Raw genomic sequence first — 14,856 nt, 5'->3', positions numbered from 1 at the left:
AGCTATTTAAATATAGTGGTTTTGTTTGTCAATTATTAGGTGTGTGATTTTTTTTTTGGCCTGAAATTATTACGTATGTGATTGGTGAATCATTTCATAATGCATAAATTTGTTTAATATCTTTCTCAAATAGCTATATTACTCCTTCTATCCTATAATATAAGAAGTCATTAAATTTGTTTTAAAATAATAAAGTTTTCTTATTTTATCCCTAGAAAATTGTAAAATTGCCTTTTAATGCTATACTTTTATTATCTCTAATCTCTCTCCTATATTTAATAGAAATGAAAGTAAAAAAGTTTACATCAATTATTCTAACAAAATCTTCTATTTTGGACTACAGTTTTTTTTTCCCCTAACTAACGTCTTATATTATGAACCAGAGAGAGTATTACATAAGCAATATCTTACTTATAATATTACTGCAAGAAAAATTTAGCGTTTATTTCATTCATGCATTAATCAAGAAAATTTTGAATTTCATTAGTTTTCGTAATAAATGCAAAATCTTCTATTTTACAGGTCGGTTTTTAATTTTCATACATGAATTATTGTCTTAAAATAATATTCCCTCATTTATTATTATAAGAAGCAACTACCAAATCACGTTCAAAATGTTAGTTAAATTTAGTTAAAAATAATAAATATGTAAAATATATATATTTTTCCAATTATAACTTTATTTTCAAAAATAGTACAAGACATAATACGTGAAAGATAATAAATGGAGTGAAAAGACTAGTTTAAATTCTCGGACAAAAGGACACCATAACGGGAGATATTGTTTCTTATTTAAAAAAATAGAGAGGGAATATAACATAAATATAGAGTAATTCAATTGATGCATTAACAAAATTTCTCATAATGGTTAAGTGATCTTAGGAATATACGTAGCATATATTACCAATAAATTGGACTAAATTGATTTACAATCTTAACGAAATAATTAAAAAATCCTTAATTTCAACCACTAATTAAAATTTTGGCTTGCGGGCTCCGTGCATTTTCTCGCATATATAATTATAATTATTTTGAATATACACGGAATCTACTCTAAGTAATAAATAATAGAAAAAAAAATTACTGGCGAGAAAATGAGATTTAAAAATAGTAAAATGGGCCCCACACTGCGGTTTCACAGGCGCGGAAACTATGTTTGTAAAGCACACGTTTAGTATATATTCCAAGGCAGGCCGGTAAATGAAAGAAAAGGATCCCTGTCATTTTGTCTTTTTGTCTGAAATTAAATTGGTCCAATAAAAAAAAATTTGTCTGAAATTCTAGAAAGCCTCGGGCATTAATCCTTTGTAATATATCTTTAGGATAAGGTGTTAAAATACCTTGAAAGTATATAAAAAAAACATCTAGCACCTAAAAATTTGTTTTTAATTCTCAAAATCGTCGTGGAAGTGTATGGGTGTTAGGTGCTTCTTTTTGTATACTTTCAAAATACCTTAGCACTTTATCCCTGTATCTTTCAAAGAAGACCAAACTTTTTATTAATTAATTAGGATTTTCCATAACTTTTTTTTTTTTGTGGTCAAAAGAGATTTTACAAGACTTTTATGAGGGTGTTTGGTATGAAGGATTTGGAAGGAAAATGAGGGATGAGAAGGAATTTTGATCATTTTCTCTTATTTGGCAACATAAAATTTTTTAGATAGGAGGAAAAATGAAAATTTTTCCTTCCCCTCCCCTCTTAAATCTTCCCTATAAAATTGGGAGGATTTGGAGAGAAAGAATAATATTTTATCATATTCATAACCATTATATTCATGTTTATTTTTAATATCCCTATATCATTTAAAACCTTTTTCTTCTTCTATCTAGACGCAGCCGCTACTCTCTCTTATCCCACCACAACGCAAGGCCACTAAAATAACAAATGAATTGTTCATGTTACATTTTGAAGAGTTCAGTCAAAAGCCAATAAAATAACAAACAGATAAGAATTGAAACATATAATTATTATTATATATTATAAGTATAATCACAAAATAAATTTTTCCTGACAAAAAAATTATAGAATATAGTTTTATATATTAAATGTTATATATAATTTTATTTTATTAAACACTCCATAAAATTTGAAAAAATAATCTTAAATAAAATAAGAGTAAAATTGTTTATGTCAAAATATTTTATCTCCTTTCTTCTTATGAATCAAACGAGGTAATATTAAAACTTTTCTCTCTTTTTTTTTATAAATTCAAACAACATAATATTAAAATTTCTCCACTCTTTTTTTCTTCTTTCTCCTCTATTAAAACTCCTCTCCTTTTTTTCTTCCCATTCAACAAAACAGATTTTTTATGACAAAATTTACGGGGATCTAAATTCAATGAATGTAATCTGTTCACATCTTCCATTGCATACATTTCATGTGTGTGGACATTTAATTTTGGACACAAGCATGTCAAGTTGTAAACTTACTTTGCAAATCAATGTTGGAGCCCACATGAGATTTTTCATGTTTTTAAAGAAGATTAATTTTTAAATTAAAGCCGTTAAAAAGAAAATTTTCCTGATAACTTTAGCCTAAAATTTAGTTAATTTTATAAGTAAAATTGTATACTTTGGTGTAGCACTTGTTGAGTTCAGATGATTAATTTTAAAGAAGATTAATTTTTAAATTAAAAAATTCTTCACGGTAAGTTTAGCTTAAAATTTAGTTAATTTTGTAAGTAAAAGTGTATACTTTGGTTTAAAGAAGATTAATTTTTAAATTAAAGCTGTTAAAGTTTGGTTATTAGTTGAGATAGTAAGTGGTCTCACTCCTGTAAAGAGGAGAACATAAATTTGAATCCTGAGAATCACATTTATGGAGAGAATTTTAACCTTAACACTTCGGGCTGGACAAATATTAGTCTCAAATTCAAAATGACTTGAGGATACTATGAGCTATATTAAAAAAAAAGTTATGCATTAGAAATCATTAATAAAATTGAGGGTGCATATCCATCCTACCGCATTCCTAAATAAGAAAGTTGGCTTATAAATGATTTATTTAATGCTAATAAATTGCTTCAATTTAACCCAATCTTACTTAAATAACAAATCGTCTAGAATAATTAATAAAAAGAAAAAAAAAAGGGAAAAATTCCAAAAAAGTCCTTGGAATATAGGAAATTCCAGATTGGGTCTTAGAATTTTGAAAATGACAGAAAGGGTTAGTGACCCAATCTGTCATTTGTGAAATTAAGACAAATTGACAATTTTGCCCCTGGCTAAGCAAAAGTGAGTAGTTATTCTCTAAACAAATTTAGGTAACGCTTACAATGTTCTAGTTATTACAAGATTACACTACAAAAAAACATGCTTTTAGCGACGGAATTTTTTATTTAGCGACGGACTAGCGGCAGAAACGGATTAGCAACGGAATTAGCGACGGAATTTGTTCTGTTGCTAATTCCTTTGTCGCTAATTGATTGGCAACGGAATTGAAATTCCGTAGCTAATTAGTGACGGATTAGCGACGGAAAATTCTGTCGCTAATTACCGACGGAAATTTCCCATCGCTAATCCGTCGCTAATTCGTGACAGAAATTTCCGTTGCAAATTAGCGACGGAACTTTTCCGTCGCTAATCCGTCGCTAACCTGATTTTTTTTAAAATAAAATAAAATGCCACGTGGTACCTCTATCAATTGCCACGTCATCACTAGGGACCACCTCCACGTGTCTCTGCCACCTCACCTCTGCTGCCACGTGTCGCCACCACATAATTCCCTCTTCAAAGTGACTTCTCCATGGCTTAAACCCAGGACCTCCTCTGTGCCCGAGTGCGGCTTTACCAGTTGAGCTGCAATGAACCTGTTGACTTATTATGTAAAATTAAATATATATAATATTATTTTACACAAACAATTATATATATTATTAAAAACTAAAAATATACTATATGATAATTTTAATCATAACTATTTTAATGAAAAAATAATTTTTCAATATTTGTTTTATAATTTTTTATTTTAAAAAAATATTTTTAATATAATTTTAATTTCTAACCGCACTAATCTTGAATTTTAAATCATAAATAATTTTTTTATAAATATTTTTGAAATTTATTTTTTAATTTAACATTGATAAGATATACAATTTAATGATATATGTATTGTATTACATTATATTATATTATCTATATGTGTTTTATATATTTGAAGAAAATCGTTTATAATTAGTCAAAAAATCTTGTTATTCAAAAAATAATTACTATAATAAAATCTAATAAATTATTCTATATAAAAAATTAAATGATTTGAATAGATTATGATAAATAGTATTCTCCTGCTTGTATATATATCCTATGTAATTTATTTTCTTAAAATCTTTTATATATACCATTTGTTTTTGTATTAAGACCAAAATCAATCTATCATGGGTATTAATTATATCGTGATTAAATTTTATTGTTTAATGATTGAAATTCAAAATTTACTTCAATATTAATTTGCATTCATATAAATTTATTAAATCGTTTTGAATTTCTATCATATATTATATATTTCAATATATTTTACATATGATAAAATTATTTCTTTCTTATATTAGTTTGTATAAAAAAAAGTTATTAATATTCTTATTGTATTTTTTAATCATTATTAATAATCAAAAGGAATTTAAATAAAAATAAGTTTTTTAAGAAATTATCTTTCTATTTTCAGTATATACATAATGATGACATGAATGATGACGATATCTTCATTACCACCAACTCCATAAGTATATCAATTTATTTTATAATTAAAAATGTTTTTAAATCATTATATTCTTAATTGTTATAATATAATTTTTGTAAGATTATAATTTAAAATAACAAAATTTACAATTAGTGACGGATTAGCGACGGAATTGCGACGGAATAGAATTAGCGACGGAATTAGTGACAAAAACTTCTATGACAAACAATTTAGCGACGGAAATTTCCGACGGAAAAAATTCCGTCGCTAATTCTGTTGCTAAATATTTACTGACGGATTTTCCGACGGATTAGCAACGGAATTTAGCGACGGACAAAAATTCTGTTGCAAATCCGTCACTAATATTAGCGACGGAAAAATTCCGTTGCTAATCTGTCGAAAAAATTAGCGACGGAATTTGTTTCCGTCGGTAATTAGCGACGGAATTTGTTTCCGTCGCTAATCAGCTGTTTTTTTGTAGTGTTAGTTGTAGTTAATAATAAGGTACCTGACTATGAAAAAGTGAGTAGTTATTCTCTACACAAATTTAGATAATGCTTACATTGTTTTAGTGATTATAAAATTAGTTGTAGTTAATAACAAGACACCTGACTATGAAAAAGTGAATAGTTATTTGCTACACGAATCTAGGTAACGCCTAAACCCTTATAGTGATTCCTTAAATCATTGTAGTGAATGAATACAAATGAGGGCAAAGTTGTCAATTCCTCTTGATTTTACAAATGACAGATTGGGTCACTGACCATTTCTGTCATTTTTAAAATTTTAGAACCCAATTTGAAATTTCCTATATTACAAGGACTTTTTTTAGAATTTTTCCAAAAAAAAGTCTTTTCTTTTTTTTTGACCAAGAAGAAAAAAAAGTCTTTTCTAACCAAGAGCCTTGGGTCGGCTACTTGCCATAAATAATCAACTTGGGCTTGACTTGTTTATTGTTGAAATCTGCCTGTTGGAGTCTTGGGGCCATGGGGATACTGAGAAGAGAGGTACCGCGATGATACTTGGTGCAATTAATGGTACTTTCCCGGAAAGATTACTCCGATTCATTTCCCACCTTAACGCCTTTTTGCTAAACGCAGCGAAAGTTTTTTTTTTTTTTTCCCCAACAAAACGTAGCGAAAGTTATTCATACGTAAATTTTGTTAAAACTCACGAGTTTACTTATAATAAGGATTTTTTTTGCCACTAGTAAGGAATTTACTTTTATTAACAAAAATGATAATAATTTGATTTAAATATATTTCAAATCATTGAAAATTTTTAAAATAAAAAGTAATTATATAACCAAGTATAAGATAAAATATTCAAAAAACAAGTTCAATAAAAAAAAATCCCATCTGTAGAAGGAGCACCACCTTGAAAACCAAAAAAAAAATGATGAGAAAGCATTAAATCATTGAAATTGAATCCGTCGACATTCATAATTTATTATACTCAACACAAAAATTTCCGTGAAGTTCAAATGTTGTATTAATATTAGCTTTTGCTTTTTGGTTTTTCATTTTCCTGAGAACTGGTTTCTCCTCAATCCATCGACGTTCATGTTTGATTTGCTTAACTCGGTAAAAATAATAAATTCAAAAAAAGTTGAATGAACTTCATAACTATTATGAATTTTAAAATAAGTTGACATCATTTTATAAGCTAGAAATATAAAAACATTAAATTCAAAGAGTCAAGTCATCAATTTGATAAGTGTTTGTATTTTTTCTTTTTTGGCCAGCGATAACAGTATTTGTATGCTTGTTAAGATATAGTAATTTATATCTTTGATCTTGTGAAAAAACAATGACAATCTTTCCGATAAAAACCTTGAATGCAATAAATGATCAAAATTAAATGATATCTTAGGATCAAGAGAAAATTAATCTTCTAATCCTTATAGTCTCATCTTAAGATTGTTCTCTCTTTGGATTATGTCAGTCTACTAGATATGCTTTTCACTCTTGAATTCGATCACAATTAGAACCCAAAACACCCAATGTGATTCAAACTAAGCTACCTCCTTAAGTAGTTCTTCCGGTTCTGTATATCTGGTTCTCTGCAATTTTAACGACTTCTTAACTATCATATTACTAAATGAACACGAACAAGTAAGGAAAAGAGGCCATATATGGTCGAGAGTAAGAATGCCTACGACTAAAAGACAAGCACGACAATAATGATGAGGAGGAGGACGACAATAATGTCATGTAAGATGGTAGTAATAAAGTTTTTTTTTTCCAATGATTTAATAATGGATCATCATAGATTATTAATGGCAAACGACAAAATTATAAATGATGAAAAGAATAAAGACTGAGTTTTAATCAAGTCAAAAGTATAGGAATTAGGCTATATTAAGTCATATTTGAGAGATTGAGTTATAAGTAAATTAAAATTTCAATGACTAAAAGACTTATTTTTTTAAAATTAAAAATAAGGCAATATCATAACACAATGCAACTAAAATTCTAAATTCAAACTAGCAATAAATGATCGGAGGATATACATGAAAAGAAATTGTAAATACTCCAAAAGTGGGAGGTGGAATCCATCACATTTTCTTGAGATTTTGTGAAGAAATTACTTATTCGTATCACTATCATCTTTGTCTTCAATAAAAAAAATTGACACACCATCATCTTTTATTTGTTCTCACCATGGCTTTGGTCTTTTGCGCGCTATTGACAAAAAAATGTCTCTTCTTTTGACTTTGAGGTCAGGTAGGGGATTAGTTTTTTTTCCCCCCTCCCCTTTTGGTCTATCTGAAGGTAGAGGATTAGTTCAGTGCAGAAAATAATAAAGGTTTATGTAACTTAGTTGTTATTAAAAAATTTTTGGTAATTATATTTTTTTCTTAAAACACTACAATAGTTTTTTCTTATTATTATCTTCCACTTATGATTCAATCGCTTCTTGCAAGTACCTTCAGTTTTCTTACCCCTAAGTTCAACCTTTCATATTACTGCTTCAAGCCTTCAATAACACGTTTCTTTCTCACTGGAACTTGAAATTTGAGCTTCAAAAAAATGGAACTTTAACTGTTGCAAAATTAAGCGGTACAATTTATAATTTACAAATCAATACTACCGTTTAATTAGATTTGCCATAAGGTTTTCTGTGGACTGTAAGATATTGGAGTATATCTAATATTATATTCATTGTAATCTATAGAATAATTTTTAACAATATATTTTCAATATAGATAAGAGTATGTCTAGCTTTATTTAATTAATATATCTTGATGCAATGGTATTAATATTAGTACAATACTCATATCAAGTTATATATATTCATTATTACGTCAAGTTACATATATTTATTATATCAAGTTCTCCAATTACACATACTCTTATCATAAAATTTTATTTAATTTTTATGATAAGAGTATGTGTGATTTGAAGAGAAAGGGAGGAATGAGGAGGGATTTTGATCATTTCTTCTTATTTGGTAACATAAAATTTTTAACAGGGGAGGAAAAATTTTCAATTTTTTTTTCTTCCCCTCCCCTCCTAAATCTTCCCTACAAAATTAAGAAGATTTGAACAGAAATGGTAATATTTTATCATATTTATTAACATTATATTCATGTTTATTTTTAATATCCCTATATCATCTTAAACCTTTTTCTTCTTCTATCTAAACGTAGACGCTGCTCTCTCCTTTCCCACCCAACGCAAAGCCAATAAAATAACAAACGAATTGTCCATGTTACATTTTGAAGAGTTCAGTCAAAAGCCAATAAAATAACAAATGGATAAGAATTGAGACATATAATTATTATTATATATTATAACTATAATCACAAAATATAATTATTAAGACAAAAAAATTATAGAATATAGTTTTATATATTAAATGTTATATATAATTCTATTTTATTAAACATTCTATAAAATTTGAAAAAATAATCTTAAATATAATAAGGGTAAAATTGTCCATGTTAAAATATTTTTTTCTCTTTTCTCATTATGAACCAAACAAAATAATATTAAAACTCTTCTGGTCCTTTTTTTTTTATAAATCGAAACAACATAATATTAAAATTCTCCCCTCTTTTTCCCTTTTTTCTCCTCCATTAAAACTCCTTCCCTATTTTTCTTCCCATTGAACAAAACAGACCCTTTGACAAAATTTATGGGGATCTAAATTCAATAAATGTGTTTGGCCAAAAAAAATTCAATAAATTTGATCTGTTCACATATTCCATAATACATTTCACGGTGTGGACATTTAATTTTGGACAAAAGCATGTCAAGAGGTACACTTTGCAAATCAATGTTGGAGCCCACATGAGATTTTTCATGTTTTTAAGGAAGATTAATTTTTAAATTAAAGCCGTTAAAAAAATTCTTCCTGGTAAGTTGAGCTTAAAATTTAGTTGGTTTTGTAAATAAAATTGGGGATAATTAATCTGTAAGTCCTTATAGTTTTAACTAATTTTGAATTAGGTCCCTATAATTATTTTCCTTTTTATCAGTTCCTTATACTTTCACTAGTTTTTAATTAGGTCCTTGTATTTATTTTTCTTTTTATCAAATCCTTATAAGTTCACCTTATTTTTAATTAAGCCCCTGAAATTTTTATTCTTTATTTTATAAATTCTAATAATACTATCCTATTAACACAAAATAGTATATATTATTTAATATTAGTTTATAAACAATAATATTCTAAAAATAATGAATTATTATAATAATTTTATTTTTTGCCAGCAAGAAGATATTAATTGTTCTAAAGAAATTTCCTGAGTTAATTAATTATATTACTTATTTTTATTATATAATTATTAATTTAATTTCATTATCAATATTTTCAGTATTAATCTATTTAATTAATTTTATATTTAATTAATAAATAAAAATTAAAACTACATGGACCTAATTAAAAATTTAGTGAAATTATAAGGACTTAATAAAAAGAAAAATAAATGCAAGGACCTAATTAAAAATAGCTGAAAGTATAAGGACTTGATAAAAAGAAAAAAAACTATAAGGATCTAATTCAAAATTGGTTGAAACCATAAGGACTTGCAGATTAATTAATCATAAAATTGTATACTTTGGTTTAGCACTTGTTGAGTTTAGATGATTAATTTTTAAAGAAGATTAATTTTTAAATTAAAAAATTTCTTCACGGTAAGTTTAGCTTAAAATTTAGTTAATTTTGTAAGTAAAAATGCATACTTTGGTTTAAAGAAGATTAATTTTTAAATTAAAACCATTAAAGTTTAGCTATTAGTTGAGATAGTAAATGGTCCCACTCCTAAAAGGAGAATAATATAAGTTTGAATCCTAAGAATCATATTTATTGGAAAAACTTTACCCTTAACATTGCGAGTTAGAGAAATATTAGTCTCAAGTTCAAAATGACTTGAGAATACTTTGAGTTATATTAAAAAAAGTTATGCATTAGAAATCATTAATAAAATTGAGGGTGCATATCCATCCTACCGCATTCCTAAATAAGAAAGTTGGCTTATAAATGATTTATTTAATCCTAATAAATTGTTTCAATTTAACCCAATCTTACTTAAATAACAAATTGTCTAGAATAATTAATAAAAATAAAAATATGAAAAAAAAAGTCTTTTCTTTTTTTTGACCAGGAAAAAAAAAGTCTTTTTCTGACCAAAAGCCTTGGGTCGGCTACTTGCCACAAATAATCAACTTGGGCTTGACTTGAAATTTATTGTTGAAATCGAACTGTTGGTGTCTTGGGGATACCAAGAAGAGAGGTACCGTGATGATGCTTAGTGCAATTAATGGTACTTTCACCTAAAGATTACTCCGATTCATTTCCCACCTTAACGCCTTTTTTTTTTTTTGGACTCAAACCTTAACGCCTTTTTGCTAAACGTAGTGAAAGCTTCTTTTTTTTTTTTTTTGGCCAACAAAACGTAGCGAAAGTTATTCATACGTAAATTTTGTTAAAACTCACGAGTTTACTTATAATAAGGATTTTTTTGCCACTAGTAAGGAATTTACTTTTATTAACAAAAATGATAATAATTTGATTTAAATATATTTCAAATCATTGAAAATTTTTAAAATAAAAAGTAATTATATAGCCAAGTATAAGATAAAATATTCAAAAAACAAATTCAATAAAAAAATCCCATGTGTAGAAGGAGCACCACTTTGAAAACCAAAAGAAAAAAAAATCATGCGAAAGCATTAAATCATCGAAATTGAATCCGTCGACATTCATAATTTACTCGACACAAAATTTTCCGTGAAGTTCAAATGTTGTATTAATATTAGCTTTTGCTTTTTGGTTTTTCATTTTCCTGAGAACTGGTTTCTCCTCAATCCATCGACGTTCATGTTTGATTTGCTTAACTCGGTAAAAATAATAAATTCAAAAAAAGTTGAATGAACTTCATAACTATTATGAATTTTAAAACAAGTTGATATAATTTTGTAAGCTAGAAATATAAAAAACAGTAAATTCAAAGAGTCAAGTCATCAACTTGATAAGTGTTTGTAATTTTTGTTTTTTTTGGCGAGCGATAACAGTATTTGTATGCTTGTTAAGATATAGTAATTTATGTCTTTGATCTTGTGAAAAAACAATGACAATCTTTCCGATAAAAACCTTGAATGCAATAAATGATCAAAATTAAATGATATCTTAGAATCAAGAGAAAATTAATCTTCTAATCCTTATAGTCTCGTCTTAAGATTGTTCTCTCTTTGGATTATGTCAGTCTACTAGATATGCTTTTCACTCTTGAATTCGATCACAATTAGAACCCAAAACACCCAATGTGATTCAAACTAAGCTACCTCCTTAAGTAGTTCTTCCGGTTCTGTATATCTAGTTCTCTGCAATTTTAACGACTTCTTAACTAACATATTACTAAATGAACACGAACAAGTAAGGAAAAAGAGGCCATATATGGTCGAGACTGAGAATGCCTACGACTAAAAGACAAGCACGACAATAATGATGAGGAGGAGGACGACAATAATGTCATGTAAGATGATAGTAATAAGTTTTTTATTTTTCCTTCAATGATTTAATAATGAATCAACATAGATTATTGATGGAAAACGACAAAATTATAAATGATGAAAAGAACAAAAACTGAGTTTTAATCAAGTCAAAAGTATAGGAATTAGGCTATATTAAGTCATATTTGAGAGATTGCGTTATAAGTAAATTAAAATTTTAATGACTAAAAGACTTATTTTTTTAAAACTAAAAATAAGGCAATATCATAACAGAACGCAACTAAAATTCTAAATTCAAACTAGCAATAAATGATCGGAGGATATACATGAAAAGAAATTGTAAATACTCCAAAAGTGGGAGGTGGAATCCATCACATTTTCTTGAGATTTTGTGAAGAAATTACTTATTCGCATCACTATCATCTTTGTCTTCAATAAAAGAAAAAAATTGACACATCATTTTTTATTTGTTCTCACCATGGCTTTGGTCTTTTGATATTGACAAAAAACTGTCTCTTCTTTTGACTTTGAGGTCAGGTGGGGGCCTAGCTCCCCCCGTCGATCTGAAGGTGGGGGAATTAGTTCAGTGCAGAATATAATAAATAAGATTTTGAAAACCGGACCAAACCGGATGGTAATTTACCTCAAAAGTTTTAACCGTAAAAAGAGTTAAGCTGCTTTGAACCGTCTTAATCCGGCGGTTAAGCCGAAAACCGGAAATAATAAAGGTTTAAGCAACCTAGTTGTTATTCAAAATTTTTGATAATTATATTTCTTTCTTAAAACTTTATAATAGTTTTTTCTTATTATTATTTTCCACTTATGCTTCAACCACTTCTTGTAAGTGCCTTCAGTTTTCTCACCAGAAAGTTCAACCTTTCATATTAGTGCTTCAAGCCTTCAACAACACGTTTCTTTCTCATCGGAACTTGAAATTTGAGCTTTAAAAACATGGAGCTTTAACTGTTACAAAATTAAGCTGTCCAATTTATAATTTACAAATCAATACTACCGTTTAATTAGCTTTGCCATAAGGTATTCTGTGGACTGTAAGATATTGCGGTATACTACCTCCGCTCCTAATTATAAGAGCTACTCCCTCTGTTTCTTATTATAAGAGATATTTTATACTTATGGCATGTTCCTATATATAAGAGACATTTAAAAGTTGTCTCTACTTTTTTTGTGTTGACTTCCTATTTTATCCATATTTATTGTCTCCAATTCACACTCTCTCTCCCTCCCACTTCTCTTTCTTTTAATAATTTAATTGTTCTCTCTCATGCTCTCTCTCCTTATTAATGAGGGCAGTTTTGGAAAAAAAATTATACTTTTTACCCAGTGATTGTTCTTAACTAATTTTAACTGTTTTTTTTATCAACGTAAATCGGTTATTCGTCTCTTATAATAAGGAACGAAGGGAGTAGTTAACTAATTTGAGGAAATTAAGAAATAAAGTTAAATTAATTATTTGTAATAAATATGTGTTTTTTTTAAATATCCTTACTAATCAAGTGTATTAGCTATAACTACTATTGTTAGAAAGACAATCTTGAAAGAAAATACATAAATATGAGAGACAAAATATATTAGAGCCTTATATTTAGGATCAAAATAAAATTCAAATAAGGTCTTATATTAAAGACCAAAGGTAGTATCTAATATTATATTCATTGTAATCTATAGAATAATTTTTCACAGAATATTTTCAATATAAATAGGAGTACGTCTAGCTTTATCTAATCAATATATCTTGATACAAGGGTATTATTGTTAGCACAATATTTACATTAAGTTACTTATATTTATAATGTCAAATTCTCTAATAACACATAATTGTGTCTATAATTTTTTAAATATTAGCATTTAATAGTATTTAATTATAAACCTATCTGGAACAAAAAGGACATATGGTTATATATAATTTAAAAAGTTGGCGTGATGAATATTACCTCCAGTTCTTAATATAAATGTTAGTTTAACTTTTAATTTGGTCCTAAATATAATACCACAATCATTTCTATCTCTCATATTTATCCATTTTTTCCAAGGTAGTTCTCGTAGTAGTTACACATGTTAAATGCTTTATTAAATAGTAATTTTAACTAATACACATGATTAGCAATTGTATTTAGAGAAGATAACACTTGTTTATTACAAATAACTAAATTAACTAATTTGTTTAATCTACTCAAATTAGTCAACTAACTCTTATATTAAAAACTGGAGGTAGTATAAGAAACTTGACCTAAGTGTTTTGCTAGTTGTTATTATGTGCCTATTTTCTTTCCTCTCTATTTTTTTTCTTTTCATTATATTACTAACCATATAAGCAAGTTACCTTATACTACATCTAATTTTTGATATAAGAGCTGAATAATTAATTTTGAGAGATTAAGAAAATTAATTAAGTTGATTATTTGTAACAAATACATGTTAACTTATCTAAATTACCCTCTCATCATCAATAAGAATATTTAAGAAAAAAATTATATATTTAGAAGAAATAGAGAAGAATCATACAGATGAAAAAGGATCAACAAGAGAGGGTATTTCTCATCCTATTCAAGAGTGCTTACCATAGTATACAGGGCCTCTATTTATAGGCACAGCTTTACACATTTGATAGAATCTACATATTACATAATGATATGAGATAATTGTAGGATATAGATATAATAGGAGATATTGGAGATTATAGGAAATAATAGAAGATATATGGACATTCACAAAGATATTTATTCATAATACTCCCCCTTAGATGTCCAATATATATGAATGTGCCTCATTAAAAAAACTTTAACTAAGAAAAACTCTGTGAGACAAAAACCTAAAGAAAGAAAAAGAGTACATTATTCATTGATACATTACGCAATACTATCTTATTAAAAACTTTGCTAGCAAAATCCAGTGGGACAAGACCATAGACAAGAAAAAAAGAATACAGCGTGTATCAACTCTCCCTCTTGGCAACATCAGTTGACATCTTCGAGCATGCAAAGTCTAACGTAACGGACAAGCCTTCCAAATATTGTAGTGAGATAAAAAGTCAAATATGAATTTCATAACCTGCCAAAAATTATGAGACAAATAGTTCTTTTATAGTTTACCCGCACGTGGATCATACTGTGATCTTTCAACATGAGGATCAAACAAAAAATACTTTATCTATATAGCCAGTAAGATTAGTCTTGAATATCTTCAGATAAAATAATATTA

The sequence above is a fragment of the Neltuma alba genome, unplaced genomic scaffold, assembly GCF_004799145.2.
Source record: "Neltuma alba isolate B1F8T4 unplaced genomic scaffold, ASM479914v2 tig00004570_pilon, whole genome shotgun sequence".
In the NCBI taxonomy this organism is placed as follows: domain Eukaryota; kingdom Viridiplantae; phylum Streptophyta; class Magnoliopsida; order Fabales; family Fabaceae; genus Neltuma; species Neltuma alba.
This window is presented reverse-complemented; position numbering follows the sequence as displayed.